The 20,854-nt window shown below is 36.4% G+C and overlaps 3 long non-coding RNA genes across 3 annotated transcripts; 2 read left to right on the top strand and 1 right to left on the bottom strand.

Annotated features, from left to right (window-relative positions):
- Positions 1-2,453: 2,453 nt before the first annotated feature.
- On the bottom strand, positions 2,454-3,763 carry LOC148781946 (uncharacterized). The gene is made up of 2 exons (XR_016055929.1): positions 3,269-3,763; positions 2,454-2,776 (listed from the first exon to the last, which is right to left on the bottom strand). It is a non-coding gene; the product is annotated as an uncharacterized LOC148781946 (long non-coding RNA).
- A 1,879-nt stretch (positions 3,764-5,642) lies between these two features.
- LOC148781945 (uncharacterized) lies at positions 5,643-8,789 on the top strand. Its single transcript, XR_016055927.1, has 2 exons — positions 5,643-5,775; positions 8,348-8,789. It is a non-coding gene; the product is annotated as an uncharacterized LOC148781945 (long non-coding RNA).
- A 5,036-nt stretch (positions 8,790-13,825) lies between these two features.
- On the top strand, positions 13,826-15,781 carry LOC148781944 (uncharacterized). The gene is made up of 3 exons (XR_016055928.1): positions 13,826-14,565; positions 15,149-15,268; positions 15,539-15,781. It is a non-coding gene; the product is annotated as an uncharacterized LOC148781944 (long non-coding RNA).
- Positions 15,782-20,854: the final 5,073 nt, after the last annotated feature.

The raw sequence follows: 20,854 nt of genomic DNA, 5'->3' as shown, positions 1-20,854 counted from the left end.
TCTTGATTTTAAGATGTATGAACATAAGAAAAATTGGATTTGGAAATAGTAAAAAAATTGGATTTGGTAATAGTAAACATGATACGGTGCGTCTTACTTAGATGGTTTAGGGCTTCCAAATCATTTTTTTATTCTCATCTTTGAATTTAAATATTTATTTATTTTCAATTCTCTTCTTCGCTCCCCAACGTGGGATTAAAACCCACTGCTCTTCTTGATTCAGTTCATTGCAAGTTCGCTTACTTTTTGGGGTCACTAACCTCGCTTACTTTTTGGGGTCACTAACCAAAGCTGTCTACACGGCATCACGTTGTTGCACAGTTTCTCGTTGGCAAAATTACGACAACCGGTGATGGACTAGGGGTGGCAACAGGTTGGGTAGGGGGATTGGCCCTGAACCGACTAGGTATAACATTTACCCAGACTCGACGGGTTGGGTCCAAGTCATTGGGATCCGGACCTAACCCACCGGCCAGGTTGGGCCCACACATCACACATGCAAACACGCACTGTATTTTATACTTGTATATACCAGGTTGCGTTGGGTTGAATCGACTCAAACCTGGACATGACCGGGTCAGATCTAGTCTTTTGGATGTAGACTCGATCCGTCGGGTCCCGAAACTTTCCCGGACCTGGATCCGGTTATGATGGATGTTGGATCACAATATCGCGTGAGTGCACGACTAAGCATCACATCGCTTAGCCATGTCAGGGATGCATATGTGCGAGGATGACAAACATGTTGGATTTGTATCAAAATCGTTAAGACATTTATAAAGTGTAAGCAGTCTCATTTTACTTGTAAAATACACGTTTACACACTCTCTTCCTTCTCAACGCATTCTCTCTCTAAAAGAATCTCTTCCTTCTCAACGCATTCTCTCTTTAAAAGAAAGGCAATTCTGGTGCTACTGTGATTTTGCTATTCATGCATTGGACATACAAGTTTTTTTATTTTTATTTTCAAGTATTTTGTGTGCAAATTTGTCCAAAGAACTTTATGCACGCTGATTATTATCAATAAGGAACAAACGTTATCTTACCATAGTGCATTCACGTATCTAAAAATAAGAAGACCTCTTTTCAATTTTTTTCATATACCTCCAATAGTTAAAACTTCACAGACCCTACTTGACCACGTCCAAATTTTTGTAACATTATGCGAGGGAGTGAATGTATGTTGGAAAAATCTCATTTTCACATTTTATGTAGAAAGCTCTATTTCTTAAAAGGAACCAATATCTTATTATTATTATTATTATTTTTTTTTTTTAATGTTAAAAGTGGAAATGAAGGGTGAGACGTCATAGTGAGGCATTCGCACCCATTCACTGATGCCCCTACCCCATTCCCTTAGAAGTAAGGGTGGCAAGGGGTTAGGTCAGATCAAGTCGGACTTGGACCCGAAAAATGATATATGACCCGGACCCATACTTGATCGGATCTAACTTCACCAGACCCGTATAATGTGGGATATATATCTAGACCCGGACCCGTCCCAATAATTTTAAACTATCTATGTATTTAATTATATTTCATATATTAGGATCCAAAAATATTATCATGGATCTGGACTTGAATAGTGTTCAGGTCCAAGATTTAGACCTAGATCCAACCCATCGGATCTAATTTTTGAATCCATAACTAGACCCTGATCGGGTCTACCCCTTGGGTCCCGAGTTGGGTCCGGTTCCATTGCTATCCCTGCTTAGAAGGGACCGATATCTCTAGAGAAGACATCTTTGCCCAAAGACGTATCACAATAGTTTAGGGGTTTCGGCACTCTCTCATTTTGGATGCCTCGTATTGGTTCTAGTTTAAATGTGACACATATATTCCCTTGAACTTAATCAATTTACATGGCCTCCCATGTATTTGAACAATAAAAACAAGCCTTATGTCATCTACGTGGATCATTGCCTATGTGATATGTATCACTTTGGAGGCTAAAATTACAAAATTGTTAGATAAATATAACAAATTCCCCCTTAAAGAAAAAGTATCTTTTTCACATGTGTTAAGTGGTCCCCTTACCTTTTAAACATCATACACACGATAAGTGTATGACCAAGCACGGACAAAACTAATGGGCTGCTCTATGGTTCATGTCAAGGCTGATGCTAGAACCATGTGGACCCCACGTGGTGGACATCTTGAATACATATGTGGTCACTGGCCACTTGGGCCATATGTGTGTCAAGTGTTTTTATTTGGTATTTAATTAAACCAAGTTTGTTAGGCTATTTTGGACTCAAAAAATTATTTAAAATTTCTAAAAATCCCTAAAAATTACTTATATGTTTTTCAAAAGGTTTTGGAGCTTTGGGAGTCTAAAAAACTATGGAGAGAAATCAGGTACCTAGGGCTCGAAAAACATACTGCCAGGACATTTCACTCGACTTAACATGAAAGCCATCACCACTTTCTCGGATCTACTTAACATACCCATGATCCACAATTTTACACAAGGATTCATGTTTTATCTGTCAACTTTGAACAATAGATGGTAAGATTCCATATTCTAAAATGGATTTTAATTGCACCCCCGAGGACAAATCAAATAACACACTTAGAGGAGGGGTTTCCTCTCTCATGCACATTTGCACAGCCTTCTCGAGAACTTCCATAGAGAAGGAGGCTTCTCAAGTTGCAATTGTGATATGCACGTGCTGTGGGCAGATGATGGTCAAGCTTTAGCCCTTGTCCGTACACGCAGTCTCCCGTGTGAAGGTTCCTCTCTACCCTTTGGCCAAACCATGAGAACATCTTTGACCTAGACAAGTGATAACCGCAAATCGTCATTAGTACCTACATGGGCCTTGAGCCAAATCCCCACATCCGGGGCCTTAGACTGCATAGGCTGGGTAGGTCACCCAAAATTGAGCCCCTTTCGGGTGCACGTTTGTGCATTGTAGCCATAAGCGAGTATGAGTATAATGGTATTGAGGCCTCGAAAGGCCATATACGTTCAAGAAAGGGTGATAAGTATACACACCCTAAATTTGAAGTCAATTCAATGCGTAAAAAAATTGAAATTGAATTAACTGATATGCACTCTCGACAACCCGATCTAGATCCAATAGCTGAGAAGCCAACCGAGATGACTACAGGAATCCAATGCCAACCTAATAGTAGTTTCTATGTGTGAGTGTTTGCGTGCGTATATTCGTGTTCATTAAATTAGGGACAATTTGAAAAAGCCTTTACAAATCTTTCAATTTGGTGTTGGAGGTGTGAAATAAATGTGTGGTGTGGTCCGACATACCATTTTACATACTCCCCTAACTGATCATTCCTTTGCATGCCATTAACTCCTTACTCAAGAACCTTTGCACTGAGGCAATCGTTGGAGCGATCCAACGATAGTTGCATGGTCGAACAAGCCTTAGAGAGAGAAAGTGAGAGAAGGAGTGATGCTCAAGGGAAGGTAGCCATCCATGGATGATTCGTGAAGCTCCCTGACTCTAGATGGATTTTCATCTCCCAAGCCTTTCTATTACCTCCTTCCTTTCTTTTTGAATCTCTTAAAGCCATTGCTCTTCTTGTTATCGGTTTTTTTCCCCACCCTCTACTGATATTTGGGGTTTTAGCTCTTGGGCTAAGAGAGCTTGGAATCTACCTTACTCCCCTGTGGTCAGTTCTTTTGGGAGAAATATGATCGTTTTTTCTCTTTCCTCTGCTGATGACATTTGTAAAGTCCTCCTTATTCGCATCACATGGTGTGTGCAAAATAAACTCTTATCGGTGGATTCTTGGAAACTGCGGGATCACGTTAATATCACTCCATGCTTCCCTTGTTCGGTCAAAGGTATCCCTCTCCATGCTTGGAATATGGGAATCTTTCAACATCTAACTAATTTGGTGGGTGTTTTTATTGACATTGACAGGGAATGCATTGTGGGTCATAATCTCTCTTTTATTAAAATCAATATTCTTAGATGTGCCAAGGCCCTGACTCCCTCATCAATCAACATTTTTGTTGGTTCATACCTTTTATCATTGATGTCACCAATGACGGTTTGAAGACTGCCAACCCTCCGACTATGGTCCCTCTTGAAGTTTCTGTTGGCAAGGAAGACCGCTCTTGGGTTGAGGTTCTTAGAAAGCCTAAAGCTAGACCCCTTGTTCAACCTCTTGGAGCTATTCTTGGACCTGCTAAGGCTCGACCTCCATTGGAAAAACATGGTCCTCATCGGTTGAACCCCAGATTGGCAAGGCCATGTGGCAATAGATTTGAGGTTGAATCGCTTAGATCTTCTTCCTCCTCCACCAAACAAGTTAAAATTTGGAAGCCTACTGGCAGTTATTTTGTGGAGGATTTTTTGGACTTTCATTCCTTGAAACCGTCAGCTAATTTGAAAAATAAACGAAATAAGCGTTTACTCTCTGATTCTGTTTCTGACCCCTCTTTGTCTACCTTTTTGGGTGCCGCACCTAAGCCTCCTCGTTATGGGCCTGCCTCTTCGTCCAAAGCCCATCTTTTGGGCTCTTATCCTGTGTTTTTAGCTCAGCTGCCTCCATTTGTTCCGTCACTGCCTCTCTCGACTCGCCCTACCCATCCCGCACATTTCCTCAATTTTGCCTCCACCGCCCATCTTGCCCTTTTTCTCTTGCCACTCCCTACCCATCCCGCACCTTTTCCCAATACTGCCTCCATCGTCCACCTTGCCCCTTCTCACGTCTGTTTCAACCACCTCTGTCTCTTCATCATCTTCTCATGCTTTTTCTCTCCCAATGATGTCAGCCTCTCCTATTAGGCTCCTTACCCCTTTCAATCTGGGGACCTGCTTCTCTTCATTTGCTCCATTTTCTCTCTTGGTCATCCTCTTTTCGCTCTTCTTTTTTCCTTCACCATGTTCAATCAGAGGATTCTTCCTTTTCATATTTCCGCGAGGCGTTCCAGGGACACCATCGCCTATTGCCAATTGACTAGCTATGATTGTTGATATCTTCGATTCTATTGATGAAGATGAGGTTGTTTACGCTAATCCTATTATAATGTGGCTTTTGGAGCCACAATTGTGGCGGATAATCTTGAGTTTGTTGCGGTCCCTCTATTTATGGTTGAACTGAATGTATCACCACTTTTGGTGGAAACTATTGGTGAGCCTTTGGCTGATGAAGCTTTCCTAGCGGAGATGGTTGTAAAACTCCTTGCAGAAGCTTCAGATTCATTGACCTATATCTCTTCAAGCTCGGCCCTTGAAATTCAGCCAGATGCTTGATTGAGCAGCATTCCAATACTCTACCAAGCAACCCCAGCCATGAAATTTTCAATTGTATGTTTAAGGACATGGGTGTTACTTTCGTTGCTTCTCTAGACGTGGTGCTTGCAAGCATGGATGCAGTGGTTAAGGTGGTCCAAGAAATGTCCAAAAAATTGAAGGATGATACTCGGACAAATCTAGCCAAGCTCCATGTGCTCCTTGTCCGTTTATTTTGGTCTGACGGATGACCTGGGGGTCTCCTCACCTGCCTTTAAGGTGATACTGAAATCCAATTTAAAGGCAGACTTTAAAGCTATGCGCTCATCGGCTAGAGTGGCTACTCGTGGCTCTTAAGCTTCTCCTTCAAGTGGAGTGATTTTCAGGCCGTGCAACTTCGAAGAAAAAAACCAATCATCTTTTATTAGTAGCGGTAACACTTGTTCGTCCAGCTCTTTTCGTCCCTATGAAGATGTGGCTTCGAGGGACCCGGTGAACCTTCATCTCGCCCATGAAGATTAGCTGTTGAAATGTGTGTGGTCTCTGTGCTGATCGACGCAATAAAGAGGTCAATTTCTTGATTTCTAAATTTAAACATTTTGCTTTTATTTTGCAAGAAACTAAATGTGCTTCCCCCTTTCTTTTGGATGTCAAAACTCTGTGGGATAATGGTTTTATATGCTTTGAGGGTGTGGTTGCCATTTAATTTTCTGGGGGTTTTTAAATCTTTGCTTTGCTTGGATGTTTTTAAATCTGATAGGTTCTCGGCAATTACTTTTGAAGGTCCTGTCAAGGGCTTCCGTTGGGTGCTTATTAATGTCTATGAGCTTAATATTGCTAACCTCAAAGGTGTCTTCTTGGATGGTTTGAAATCTTTCATTTCCTCTTCGGGACTTTCTGTTTGCATTGGATGGAATTTTAACCTTATGCACCACCCAAATGACATCTCCATTCATTCCCAATTTAATTATCGTATGCATCTATTTAATGACTTAATTATGAAGTGATTTATTAAATCTTCCTACTACAGGTTTAGTTGATCCAAGAACTGTACTTCCAATTTAATTATGTTCAAGATTGACCGCTTTCTTGTCTCAGAATCTTGAGAAAGAGTATTCCCTTTGGTCAAGGTTAATGCTTTTACCAAACTTTTCTCTGATGACCTCCCTATCTGTCTTCATACTGAGAAGGTCTTATTTGGGCCTAGACCTTTTCGTTTTGATATTCACTAGCTAGATGAGCCTGAGGTTGTAGATATCATCAATCAAACTTGGGGTAGTTGTTATGTTTTGGGCAGTTTTGCCTGCCATCTTCATAAGAAGCTAATTTGCCTGAAGCACAAACTTATCTCTTGGAAAACAGTAAACCGGTATCAACTTCAAGGCAAGATTGATACCACTTTGATGGACTTGGACATGATTGAAAATTTTATTCAGGAAAACCAAGTTTTATCTGATGAGATGATTGTTAATAAAAAACTATATGCTTAATAAGTTACATGATCTCCTTGGGATGGAGGAAATTTATTGAAAACAGAGATCAAGAGTTAAATGGCTTAAGAAGGGTGGTACAAATATCAAATTTGTTCATGCTATCACGAATGCGTGTAGAAGGCAACAATGATATTTATGCTATTTCTCTACTGTGTGTATCGTAAGGTGAAGTTTTAGCTCATGATGAGGCCATTGTTTGACATTTTGAGTCTGTTTTTCTAGTGATTTTAACCTTGGGGTTATCTTAGATGGTGTTCCTTTTAAATCTCTGCCACCTTTCTTGGTTTCTGATATGGAAAGGGATGTTATTGTGATCACCTCCCTATCTGTCTTCATACTGAGAAGATCTTATTTGGGCCTAGACCTTTTCGTTTTGATATTCACTGGCTGGATGAGCTTGAGGTTGTGGATAACATCAATTAAATTTGGGGTAGTTGTTATGTTTTGAGCAGTTTTGGCTTCCATCTTCATAAGAAGCTAATTTGCTTGAAGCACAAACTAATCTTTTGAAAAAAAACAAACCAGTACCAACTTCAAGGTAAGATTGATACTACTTTGATGGACTTAGAGATGATTGAAAATTTTATTCAGGAAAACTAAGTTTTATCTGATGAGATTGATTGTTAATAAAAATTATCTGCTTAATAAGCTACATGATCTCCTTAGGATGGAGAAGATTTATTGGAAACAAAGATCAAGAGTTAAATGGCTTAAGGACGGTGACAGAAATACCAAATTTTTTCATGCTATCGCGAATATGTGTAGAAGGCAAAAATGATATTTATGCTATTTCTCTACTGGGTGTATCGGAAGACAACGTTTTAGCTCGTGATGAGGTCATTGTTCGACATTTTGAGTCTTCTTTTTCTAGTGATTTTAACATTGGGGTTATCTTAGATGGTGTTCCTTTTAAATCACTGCCACCTTTCTTGGTTTCTGATAAGGAAAGGGATGTTATTGTGGAAGAAGTTAGACTGGCATTTTTACTCTTTCTGAGGATAAAACCCCTGGCCCTTGACGGTTTCCCGCTTATTTTATTTCAACGTTTTTTAGATCTTCTACATGATGATTTTTACTTAATGATTAAGAAATTTATGTCCACTGGGAATGTTTTCAAGGGTATTATTTCTACTTATATTTCTTTAATTCCTTAAAAAGATATAATTGCTGATATTTGAGATATTCGATCGATTAGCCTATTTTCTAGTCTTTATAAAATTATTGCAAAAGTTTTAACATAGACACTAAAGTTGGTAATCCCTTTTGTGATCTTTGGTGAACAATCAACATTCATCAGAGACCGTATGATCACATATAGCATTTTTATTGCCCAATAATGCATTCACTCTAGAAATCTTTCTGAACAGCTGGGAGTAGTTATTAAATTAGATATGGAGAAGGCCTTTGACAGAGTTGAATGATAAGTGCTCAGTGAGATTATGAGAAGAATGAGTTTTGGTGTCAGATGGATTTCTTGAATTATGAGGTGTCTTTTTTCGGCCCATTTATCGGTTATTATTAACGGATCTCCTAAGGGGTTCTTCCATGCTTATAGGGGCATTAGACAAGGAGACCCTCTATCTCCTTTTCTTTTTACCTTAGTAGCAGAAGGTTTTAGCCTGATGTTTAAGAATGTTGTAAATGCAGGTCTTCTTACAAGTTTTCAAGTTTCTTCATCTGGGCATACAATTTCACATTTGCAATATGTAGATGACACCTTGATTTTCTGTGACGCCAATGAAGAGAAAATGTAGAATTTGAGCACATTCCTCCTATGCTGGCAACTAGCTTTGGGCCTCAAAGTAAATTTTCATAAGACTTTAATTGTGGGCATCTCTTACTCTAACAAACTTTTGGATTTTCTTGCTTCAATTTTGGGTTGCAGAGTTTAGAAGCTTCCCCTTAAATATTTAGACGTTTCTATCTCTAATCGTAAGCTCACCTGTGCAGCCTGTGACTGTCTTATTCATAGGTATCAAGTTAAATTTGACCTATGGAAGACCAAGACTTTTATCTTTTAATGGGCGTATCACTTTGGTTAAATCCACCTACGCACATCTTCGTATTTATTTGATGCCAGTCCTACAAATACCTAGTAAAGTAATCAAGCTTATTGAAAAATATATGTGAAACTTCATTTGGGGTAATATGGAGGATAACCACAGAAAGTTTCATTTGGTGAACTAGGACCAGGTTTGTACGCCGTCAAAGCTAGAAGGTTTGGGTATCAGAAAGCTAAACTTGTAAACTGGGCACTTCTATATAAATGGCGAGAATCTTTCAAGACTCTTCTCATCTCTGGAAGGATGTGCAAATTGTTAAATATGGTTTCGATCATCTCACCCACTTGATTGAAAAGGGTAGAGGAGGCAAATTCACCTCATAGATTTGGAATGATATTTATAGTTGCAGAAATATTGTTTTCAGCAACATCAGATGACTAATAGGCAATAGAGAAAACACTCTCTTTTGGTTAAACAAATGGCTTGGTGATGTATCTCTCTCTTCTACTTATCCTGATCTCTTTGCCAGAGTTGATCCACCTGATGCAAATCTTTCAAAGTTGATTTGTCTAATTGTATGGTCTGGAACATCGGATGCCGCTACAATAAACTACCAGACATGGTTACTTCGCAGCTTCATAATCTTCTCCAACAACTTGAACAAGTTTACATCTCTTCTAATGCTGAAGACTTGGTCATATAGGAATAAAAAACTGACAAACTTTCTTATGTCAAATAAGTGTATAGGCTCTCCTTTTTATGGATCAGGTCCATATTGTTGATATCTCTCTGGGTTCTATTTGGAAATGACCAATTCAAGTTAAAATCCAAGCCTTCATATGGGTCGATTGTCAAAGGAAATGGTTAACAATAAATCTACAAAAGAGGGGTAAAATTCTTCCAAACATTTGGTTGATGTGCAAAAATGATGAAGAATCCTACTCTCATCTTTTCATTCGATGTCCTTTTGCCTCTAGCTTAAGGCTCTAGGCTTTCTCTTTATTGGGTTTTTTTCCTCATGATACATTTGAATCTCATCAACATTATTAACCATATTTCTGCCATTGGAATACCAAAGAAAAGAGTTGTGATTTGGAAAATTTTCAGAAGTACAATTTTATGGTAAATTTGGTTAGACCGTAACAGGAGAACCATTGATGGGGTGTCTCTGAGTATTATAAGGGTAAAAGATCTCATTTTACAATATCTTTGGAACTGGTTTTCCTCCACGCCTGAAGGACGGGGTGCTCTTCGAACTGATATTTATATCAATCTGAAATTTTTGGCTCATTCCTCTTCTCACTCTAGTCACCCCCTTAGAACTTGGATTGCACTTCTAGAAGCTTGCCTCAAATTTAATTTTGATGGCAGCTCATTTGGAAATCCAGGGCTAACAGTTGTTGGTGGGCTTCTTTGCAACAATTTTGAATCGGTGAAGGGGATTCCCTGAATGTTATCAATTGGTGTAGAAAAGAGCAAAGAATCCCCTGATCCCTATCTACTCTTTGATTAAAAATTCAAAACCTATGTGCCTGACCTAATTTGAGGATAAGCTTCGGTCACACCATGCACGCAACAAATGATGCTACCGATGGGATAGCTAAACTTAGTGTTTCTCTTTCTTTTTTGCAAGTTTCCAACGATTTAATCCAATCTTTGTAATTTCATGCTCTTGAAGCATTGTTTTAATAAAAGTTCATAACACTTATATAAAAGAAAATAAAAAAAACTCCTTACTCAAAATCACATGCCTTCAATATGATAAGACTTTGGAATAAAATGCTTCTATTGTGATAAGCCATTATTGGTTTGCTCTTTTTACATTCCTTAGAACCCTTTCAAGCATCTCTATCCACATAAATTTTGGCTAATGTAGTAGATCAAATTAAAAATACCAAAAGAGTTATAAGATATATAGGGTTCAAGCATCTCTATCCACATAAATTTTGGCTAATGTAGTAGATCAAATTAAAAATACCAAAAGAGTTATAAGATATATAGGTAGTAAATTAGAAGTCTTGGTGAGTATATATGGTATTGGAGGAGACTGAAGAGGTATGATTTTTTATTAATATATTACTGTAGTTATGTTATGTATTTTCTATTGTGAATTTGTTGTGACAATTCTACGTATGTTTTTAGTGTTGTTTGTCCTATTTCTTAAGTAAATTTAAAATTGGCGATCGTTTATAGTAAAAAGAAATAAATAATAATGATAATTTGATTTAAACTCTTACATTCACATGAGTTTGTAGTGATATCTTTTAGATTTAAAAATTCATATTTTCTTAATTTAAATACTTAGTATTTAAATTTTTTATGATCTTAAATAGGACTTACTAAAATATATATTTGAGATTTCATAAATCAATTATATATTGAGTTTTGTTCTCTGCCTTTTTATTTTAAACTTTAATTAATTTTATATTTTTTATGCTTGATGTAATTAATATACATTCAATGCAAGTCCATTAGAGTAGTATACTTGCAATGCAAAAGCATTATAACATAGATAGAGGACTTAAATCTCACAGTACCTTCAAACTTATTAGTTAAATCCATTATTTTTTTCTAAACGTGCATTCCAGAGTCAAAGTTTTTCTCTAAACTCATAGTTTTTTTAATGTTAACGTAAATTCATTTCATAACATAGAATTGCAATGAACAGTAAACAATTGAAAGGAATGGAAAAAAAAAAATTGGCCGAAAGGAAAGGTTAAATGGAGAAAGAAATAGGATTAGATAGATGCGAGTTTTTTTTTCAAATATATTTATTTTTGTAATAAATTCATCTTGTTAAATCATAATTTTTTTCATCTATTTATCTGATGTTTTTGCTTCTCTCTTCTTCTTTTTTTCTTGATGATGACAGTATTTGGTAGGTTATCTAAATTCACTGTCAGAAATGAAAGGAGTATGTTATTGTAGAAATTTGTAAATGAAGGAGCAGAGGAATTAGAAGAAAGGACAAGTGGACACGATCAACTACGGAAAGCTCTGCATGTTCTTTGTAAAAAAACATATAAAATAAAAAAGAGATTTATAAAATCCCCTAATTTTAAGAAATTTATTTTTTCCATTCATCATTAAAACGATATTGTATAACTCTACAAATATTAAAAAATCATTTTGCTCTAACTTAAAATTTATTTTTTTTCTACTATTAATAAATCATAAAGATATAATGAGTTTTATTAATCAATTTTATATCAATATCTTTGATCATTTTCGGAGAATTTCTTATGAAGGTGTTTTGGGTTTCCTGGGAAAAAACGAGGGAAACTCCCTCTCAAATAGCATGTAAAAGAGAGAGTCTTGTAGATGAGAAGGGTACGGGTAAGAAAACCAAAGGTGCCTGGTCACTCTTATTTAGAATGAGGAATATCTGCACCGTCCAAAACAAATAGATAGAGTTGAAGGATGTGGCCTTATTTATTGCGATAGGGCTGCAGCCAGATAGAAGCATTTTCTTTAGATAAATATCAACCAATGCCCCTTCCAGAAAAAATACATTTTTCACACGTGTAAAGTGGTCCCCCTTACCTTTTAAACATCATACACACTTATTCACGATAAGTGTACAACCAAACACGGGCAAAACTAATGGGCTGCTCTATGTCAAGGTTGTTTTTAAAAAAAAACAGATCAATGACTTAGATCGACCACTTCATAACCCGTATCGGATCGGTGGATCGGCATATGGTTAATTTTGAATTTTAACAACAAATATTTGAGCATTTTTGGAATTTTAAGTAGGCCTTCTTACATTCATCCTAAAATGGAGTTTTTACGGCCATTACAAAATATTTTAGTACTTAAACATCTGTCAATACTATTTGAAGGTGCTTTTTATTTTCATTGTTTAGAACCTCAGCCTTATACAAACCACATCCTCTAGATAATCAAATGAAAATTTGAGGAAGTTTTAAATCTCTTTCAAACATGAACTACAAATATAAATGATAAGTTTGCAAATGTATTTTTTAAGTAATGATGGTTAGGTTTCAAACTTTTAAATTCTAGCTTGTATTGAAGGTTTTTCATAATTTAACATTAAAAAATAATCAAATAATAGAATATTGTTATTTTTGAGGCAACTGTGTCACTAATTAGAAAGTAATATTTTATTTGCATCCCCCCAAAAAAAATAAAAATAATTAGCCTTCAAAATAATGGATGTTATTGTCGTCCAAGTAAATAGGAACCTCAAGGAAGTTTTTACGAGAGGTATACATAGAGACCAATAGGGGTGCGAAGGAGAGAGAGGGAGACGCCAAAGTAATTGAGAGGGGCGCCAAAGTAATTGAGATGTGGGACAAATAGTCCTACTTCGGATGAAAATTTATTGAAGGTATTGCACTTTGTGACTATTTTTTTCGCAAGGAAATGAGAAGAAATGGGACTATTTGTCCCACATCGAAAGTTCAATGAAGGTATTACCTGATGGTGTGGTGTGCCACGTTAAGGTGACGCCCATTATTGAGAGGTGGCCTTTTATTTTGAAAAAATATTTCTGAAATTTAAAAAATACATTTGTCAAAGCTTCTCAAACTTTTGAAGAATATTTCAAAAGTGCCCTTGAGAATGAAATTCAAAAAATACATTTCAAATTTTCTCAAACGGGATCCTCCAAAACGGCTGGTTCTAAACTAACAGAGTCAGCCGATTTCTGATAGGACTGTCGGTTTAGGATGGACTCGATCGAATCTCAATATATTGAGAGAATCAGAACAGTGTTCACGATTTTCGATTTGGATCGGATGATTCCGATCTGAGGGGCTGAATTTTAAAACCTTGATTGTGTCAATGATGATGTCAAAACCATGTGGACCCCACGTGGTTGAATATTAGATACATCTGGCCACTTGGGCGATATTTGTGTTGAGTGTTCTTGTTTGGTATTTAGTTTATATGCACATGTGGTCAGGCTTTAGCCCTCGTCTTCACATGCTGGTCTCCCCATGCCAAGGTTCCTCTACCCTTTGGCCAAGCCATGGCGATATCTTCGACCTATACCATGGGATAACCCCAAATTCTCACTAGTACTTATGTGGGCCTTGAGCCAAATCCCCGTAGGCATAGATTTTTTCTGATTTTGTGTTTTGATGAATCCGGGGTGTCAAAATGCATAGGCTAGGTGAGTCACCCAAAATTGGGCCCATTTTGGGTCCCCGCCCCCACATGGTACCATAAACAACTATGAGTACAATATGTTGAGGCTTTGAAAGGCCATATACATCCGAGAAAAGGTGAGAAATATAACCCCCAAATTTGAAGTCAAATCAATGCGTAAAAAAAATTGATATTGAATTAACTGATATGCATTCTTGACCACCTGACCCAAATCTAACAATTGAGAAGCTAACTGAGATGACTATAGGATTCCATTGCCAACCTAATGGTAGTTTATATGTGTGTGTGTTTGTGTGTGTATATATGTGTATCCAACGTATTAGTGACAGTTCGAAAAGGTTTTTAAAAAATATTTCAACTTGGTGTTTGGGGTGTAAAACAAATGTTTGGTGTGGTCCAACATACCATATTACATACTCCCCTAACTGACTACTCCTTTGCATGCCTTTAACTCCTTGCTCAAAAGCACATGCCTTCAACATAATAACATGATAAGGTTTTGGAATAAAATGCTTTTATTGTGATAATTGCTCTTTTTACATTCGTTAGAATCCTTTCAAGCAGGGTCTCTATCCACATAAATTTTGGCTAATGCAGTTGATCAAATTAAAAATGCCAAAAGAGTCACGAGATATATGGGTAGTAAACTAGAAGCCTTGGTGGGTATATGCGGTATTGAAGGAGAATGAAGGGATATGATTTTTTTATTAATGTATTACTGCAGCTATGGTATGTATTTTTTATTGTGAATTTGTTATGCCATTTTTAGATTTTTTTTTTTTTAAGGTTGTTTTTCCTATTTTCTAAGCAAATTTAAAATTAGCCATGGTGTATAGTAAATAGAATAAATAATAATGATAATTTGATCTGAACTCTTGCTTTCACATGAGTTTGTAGTGATATTTTTTAGATTTAAAAATTCATAATTTAAATACTTAGTATTTTAATTTTTTATGATCTTAAATAGGAATTTACTAGAAGATTAATTTGACATTTCATAAATCTATTAAATATTGAGTTTTGTTTTCTAGCTTTTTATTTTAAAATTTAATTAATTTAAATTTAATTTAATTATTTTATATTTTATATTCAGAGTAGTATACTTTCAATGCAAAAGCATTATAATATAGATAGATGCCTTAAATTTCATATTACCTTCTAACTTATTGGTTAAATCCATTATTTTTATCGAAACATGTACTCAAGAGTCAAAGTTTTTCTCTAACCTTAATACTTTTTTTTTAGTGTTAACAGAAATTAATTTCATTTATACTTTTTTCGGTATTAACATAAATTCATTTCATTAAAACAGATGTACATGAACAGTAAACGAGAATGAAAAAGAAAATAAGCCGAAAGGAAAGTGAGAGGTAGATGGAAAAACGAGAAACCAATGGGAAAGGAAATCTTGGGGCAGATAGATATATCTCGAGTAAGTAAAGCTTTACTCTAAGCCTCTATTAATGCGAGGATTTATCTTTGTCAATAAATTCATCTTGTTAAATCATAATTTCATTTTTCTATTAGTCTCTTTTCTTTTCTTTCTGGGTGATGGTAAGTATTTTTTAGGTTATCTTGCTCTTGCCCCATCTTTCTCTTCTTTGTTTACCACTAATTTTTTTTTATGTTATTTAAATTCACTACATATTGCTTGGCTTTTGCATATTAACTTTGTCAATTTATCATTCTTTTGTTTTCACAGGTGACTTATGGGATGAAAATGAATGCTCTCATGATGTGAATCTCAATTCGTTTGGTTTGTTGTTTGCTTGGTTTTATCGAGTGCTCATATTTGAAATCTTAGCTTGGTGGTTTATTTCCAGCTGATCTTTTATGAATTGTTTAATTTTTGTCTGTCAATGAAAGAAACATTAATAAATTGGGTATCGGCCTTTAACAATGGTTAGTAATTGGCATTAATAATGCTACTTCTCAATTTCGATCATTGAACCATCCAAATAATATTAGGCTAAGTTATTGGACAATATGAAGCTAACGTAAACTCACCACCCACGACCGGACATAGAGCCAAGCCACTAAGAGCTGGGTACCAAACCGGGCCGGGAGCAGGTGCGAGATCCGAAAAGTAGAGTATCGATCAGTCTAGTACACCAACCACGTGGTACGACGGGCACTCAAAACGTAGAATCCATGAGCATCCAATACCACTGAAAATTGCTCGACATAACAGGCAGAGGGATGTGGTAAACTCCAATAGAAAACGTAGAATCGAAGAGCAAAATTGCTTGACATAACTGATGAAAATTGCTTGACATAACACATAGTGAGATGTGGATATACTCCAATAGCAAGGTCAAAATGAAACTTGCTCTTATGCTATGTGAAGAGTCTCACATTTTTATGAAGAGACTCTCTATGTCAAATAATCAACATGAATATCCAAGCTTGTCTAGTATAGATAATACTCTACTACAGTTACCATAAAATTACAGATAAATCAAACACACCTCTATGATACGCACAGTTACAATAAAATTACACGATAGTGCACCTATCTTTCTCATATACACTGAATTTACACTTTCTATAATTAACCTTATACACATATACACTCCTTCCAGTATTGAAAGATGGGTTTTGTTACTCTTCTATTACCAAGTGTGATTTATGTCGAGGAAAATATATAAGAAAAAACATGAGAGGGGAAAATTGAGGGATCCACGAGTCTTACAACATCCATCGAATCATATTAACAATGTTATATTTTGGAAGAAGGTGAGAAAAAGGATATAGGGTAAATGAAATTTCAAGTAATTTCTTCTTAAATGAAAAAGAATAGGAGGAGAAAAAAAATGAGAAAAAGGATATAAAAGTATGTAAATTTTTATTGAACGAAAATATTAGGAGAATTCTTTATAAGTATCCAAGTTTCTGAGGGTATATGATAATTTCCAAAAAAAAAAAAAAAATGTAATAATGCATGTGGAAGTCCAACTTTTGAATTGCACCCAATACATCCCTCTTTTGTGGCTTAAGTTGTTGGAAAGTTAGATTTCTGAATTGCCCAAACACATGTTTCACGAATTATGGAAGTTGGACTTTCTAACAGTCTAATTACACTAGTTTTTTTTGTAGTTTGCGTCGTTCCCTTTCAAATTGATGTAAAATAAAAGGAAAATGACTCAAAAAATAAAATTTTGATATAATATGACTTAAAATATGGACGAGAGGTGATACAAAATAAGATCATGTAATAGGATACAAAGTTATCTTTTTAACATTGGACAAATCTAGTGGAACAATCCTTTAAGACTAATTACCTTACTGATATCACCCGCTGATCACACATCTCTATTCTTATAGCCGAATCATTTTCTGGGGTGAGAACCTCGAGAATAACCATGTCTTTCTCTTGATAAAAGGAATATCACCCAAAATCTGTGTGGGAACCACTTTGCTATAACAAATCATCCTCTCTATCTGTGGGGGGTACCGCCATTACCGTTTCTCTCCCACTTCTATCTTTCTGGTGGCATTGCCTCTCCATGCAAGAGGCCCTTGCCTCTCTCTCCAAAGAAGGTTCATTTTTCCACAAGATCACTCAACTAGGGTGCACATACTCGTTTTTCTCATTCTTAAATATATTAGGAAACCCACACCAAATAAAAAACTTAAATGGATTTTAAACATTAATAATTTCAATCCCTTTTAATAAGGGATTTGTCGATCCCTTTTAATAAAAGATTCGTTTATGCAAGTGATGTTAAGCCAGAAATCTCCACCTTGGCATCAAAAACGGCTTATTCATCATGCCTACGCTATTGAATGTCATAATGATAGCATCTGTTTTGCCTCCTAATTTTTAATAATGTTGTTTGAGAAAGTAGTGTGTTTTAGTCTCACATTAAACATTTGAAAGAGGATTAAGTCGTATTTATGTAGGAGCGCTCCCATGCCTTTTTCTCCTAGAACAAAGGTGAGAGTGTGGGTGTTAATGCAAAGCATGAAAGTGTTTGGCACGGGCGAAGTGTATCATGCACATGCAAGGGCATTTGATGGCACACTTTGCACATCCAACGGCTGTGATAATAGTCGTCGTAATCAAGTGACTGTTAGCCGAGCCGACTGTTGTAACTGTTACAACCGTTGATGAGGCTAATCCAATTGGATCCTTATTCTCTTTCTCACTCTCCCATTCTCTCTCTATCTCTCTACCCGAGTATCTATCACTCTCTCTAACTCAAACTTCCATTCTCTTTCTAACAAATTTAGAAACCTTTTGTTTGTCCTGTATCGTGAGGATGACTTTGCCCAATTTATAAGCTCTGATTATAGGCTCTGATTAAAAGGTGGCAAATATAGTCTTGAGAGAACGCTGCTGCTTGCACAAAAACAAGAAGGATAATATTTATTTTTTCTGACGCTATTTCCCACATTTCCTTATACTTGTTCCTACTAAAAAAGTTTGCGCTGGCCATTATCAAACAAAACCAACGCATATTTCACTATGCACCTTCCTTTCTTTTTTTTTTTTTTTCTGATTAAATGCTCAAACCTAAGCCATGTACTAAACCAATCGCTCTGTATAGATGTAGAAAAAATAATTTTAAATATTATTATCCCCACCAAGATTTTAAACTTAATGGGCTAAAAAGAAATTAGTGTAAATCTAGTATGACCATGAGAAATAAAGCATACAACAAGAACGCAGAAATTAATGTGGTTCACCTTAAAGAGCCATCGTCCACAAGCATGGCAAACTAAAATTTATCGACAATTATGCCATCAATTTTGGAATACAAAACTATCTTTCTAACTCTCAACAAAACCCAATTGAATAATTCTTTCAGACCAACTCTCCTACCCGACATCAACCGTCAATCAAACATCTCTATTCAACAGCCAAATCACTGTCCAAAAAAAGATTAATAACAACTGATAATTTTTCCCACTAAAAAAGTTACTGTCCAAAATTTTCATAGGTACCGCTTCTCCATAAAAATTATTCTCTATCTTTGCCGGAGGCACCATCATTCGGTCTCTCTCTAGGAAGCGCACTTCTCACTTTCTCTCTTTCCAGAGGCCTTGCCTCTCTGCACTGAAGGCACCTGCTTCTCGCTCAAGAGGAAATCCATATTTCTCCAAAAATGACCCAGCTTGGGCACATAATCCTTGCATTCATTTCCTGTATATGCTAGGAGTCTAATACCAAATACTAATTTTCAATTGATTTCAAGCCTTAACCATATCTAAGGGATTTCCTCATGCCGGTTACTTTTGGATATCAACCATTTCGAAGACGTAAAAACCTTTCCCAAATTAAATTCGATGTTCAGAAGGGTGAAAAGATTTATAGGGGCATAAATTCTCATATGCCATATAATTTCACTTATTATTTTTTTTTTGGTAACAGGTTAAGGTCGTGGTGATAGCACCTCACACTCTAATCACCACAACGGGTAGGACCTATCTTCCCTGCTGAATTACCCAAAACAAACTTTTTTTTTTTATCTCAATTTTGGTCTACAGAGCAATGAAGAAACAATTCTCTCTGAATGTCATTTTCAAGCAACAATGGATAAGGAGAGAGAATCCTATACTCTCTCATCTTAGTTTCAGTCTAACTGACATAGGGCAAGGTTGGGTGGCAATGGACCTGGACCCAACCCAAATCCGAGTATGGGTCTAAAAAAACATTAAAATTTGAAAATGTAATAATTATGTGTGAGTTGAGTGTTTCTTGGTGGACAATTTCATATTCTCATGCCCAAGACTTTTTGGAACCATACACTTTTGATACCATTATAGATCCCTTTTTTTTTTTGGCAACCACCCTCAAGTACGAAAGTCGACTTTTTTTTAACAAAATTCCCTCGTTTTAGCTACATTTGCCACTTTATCTAAACCAGTCCAACACAAAATGTGATGAATCGGCACAACTTGTACAGAGCCAACACATTTTATATCAGACCAACTCTGTAACTGGTCCTACACATTTTGTGCCAAACCAACACAAATTGGGCATCATGTTTTGAATATATAGGTTAAAACTGGGGGTATTCTAGTTAAAAAAAATAAACTTCTTTTTCTAAGGGAATTACAAAAACCTCCCGAGAATATATTATTCACTCAACTTATCACTTTTCTCTCTCATTTTTTCCCTTCTGCAAATTATCTTCACAAAAACCCCGCAAACCTAAAAAAAGTACAAAAAGGTCCAAAACATCATTTTGTCTTCATACCCCTTCTCTACACACCCGAAGCTTTTCCCACGCACTCCGACACTATAAAAACATGCTCCGGCACACAAACTTTTGGAGCCAAAGCGCTCCGACAATCAATTCAACCCCTTCGGCACACAAGCTCTTGGAGCCAGACTGCTCCAACAGTCAGATTAGCCCCTCTGACAGTAAGCCACTTCGATCTGATGGTTTAGTACGTCGCTCCGGCGATACATTTTGCACTTCGACGATATCTACATGCACTCTGGCAATACACTTTGGAGCACATCGCCCCAATGGTGTGGCAATGCGCTCCAACAGTGGCTATTGCAATCCGACGGTCATTTCATAACGGTCCAACGTTGTTCTTCGTTCTAGCAATAGGCAATTTGGGACTGCCAATTGAATTTTTACATATACGATAATGACATTCCTGTCCCAAAAATTACAACCGTTTGCTTTGAGGGGGTTTTTGCCAGGAAAGCTTGTGGAAAGAAAAAGTGTGAAGAAAATTTTGGGTGAGGGTAAATGGAGTGAATAATATATGCTTAAAAAGGTTTTTGTAATTTTCCAAAAAAAAAAAAAACATTCGGATTAGTAACGTGGTATCAAAATTGTTGGCAGAGGATGCCCACACAGTACAAAATCAGAGGGCATCTATAATTTTCCCAACAATTTAGTCGTTTGCCTGTATCACTTAATTTAATTTCAAAATACCCATGAAGAAACACATTGATCTCGAGCTAGAAAAGTTGTAGATGGGCAACCGTGAACATTATTCATAATGAATTTCCTTAAATAATATTACAAATTTGTGAAATCGAAAAGAATTCCTC

The sequence above is a fragment of the Amborella trichopoda genome, chromosome 5 (assembly GCF_054954075.1).
Source record: "Amborella trichopoda isolate Santa Cruz 75 chromosome 5, AtrichopodaSantaCruz75HAP2 v2.0, whole genome shotgun sequence".
Lineage (NCBI taxonomy): Eukaryota > Viridiplantae > Streptophyta > Magnoliopsida > Amborellales > Amborellaceae > Amborella > Amborella trichopoda.
Note: the sequence above shows the minus strand (reverse complement) of the source record. Positions and strands in the feature narration are given on the sequence as shown.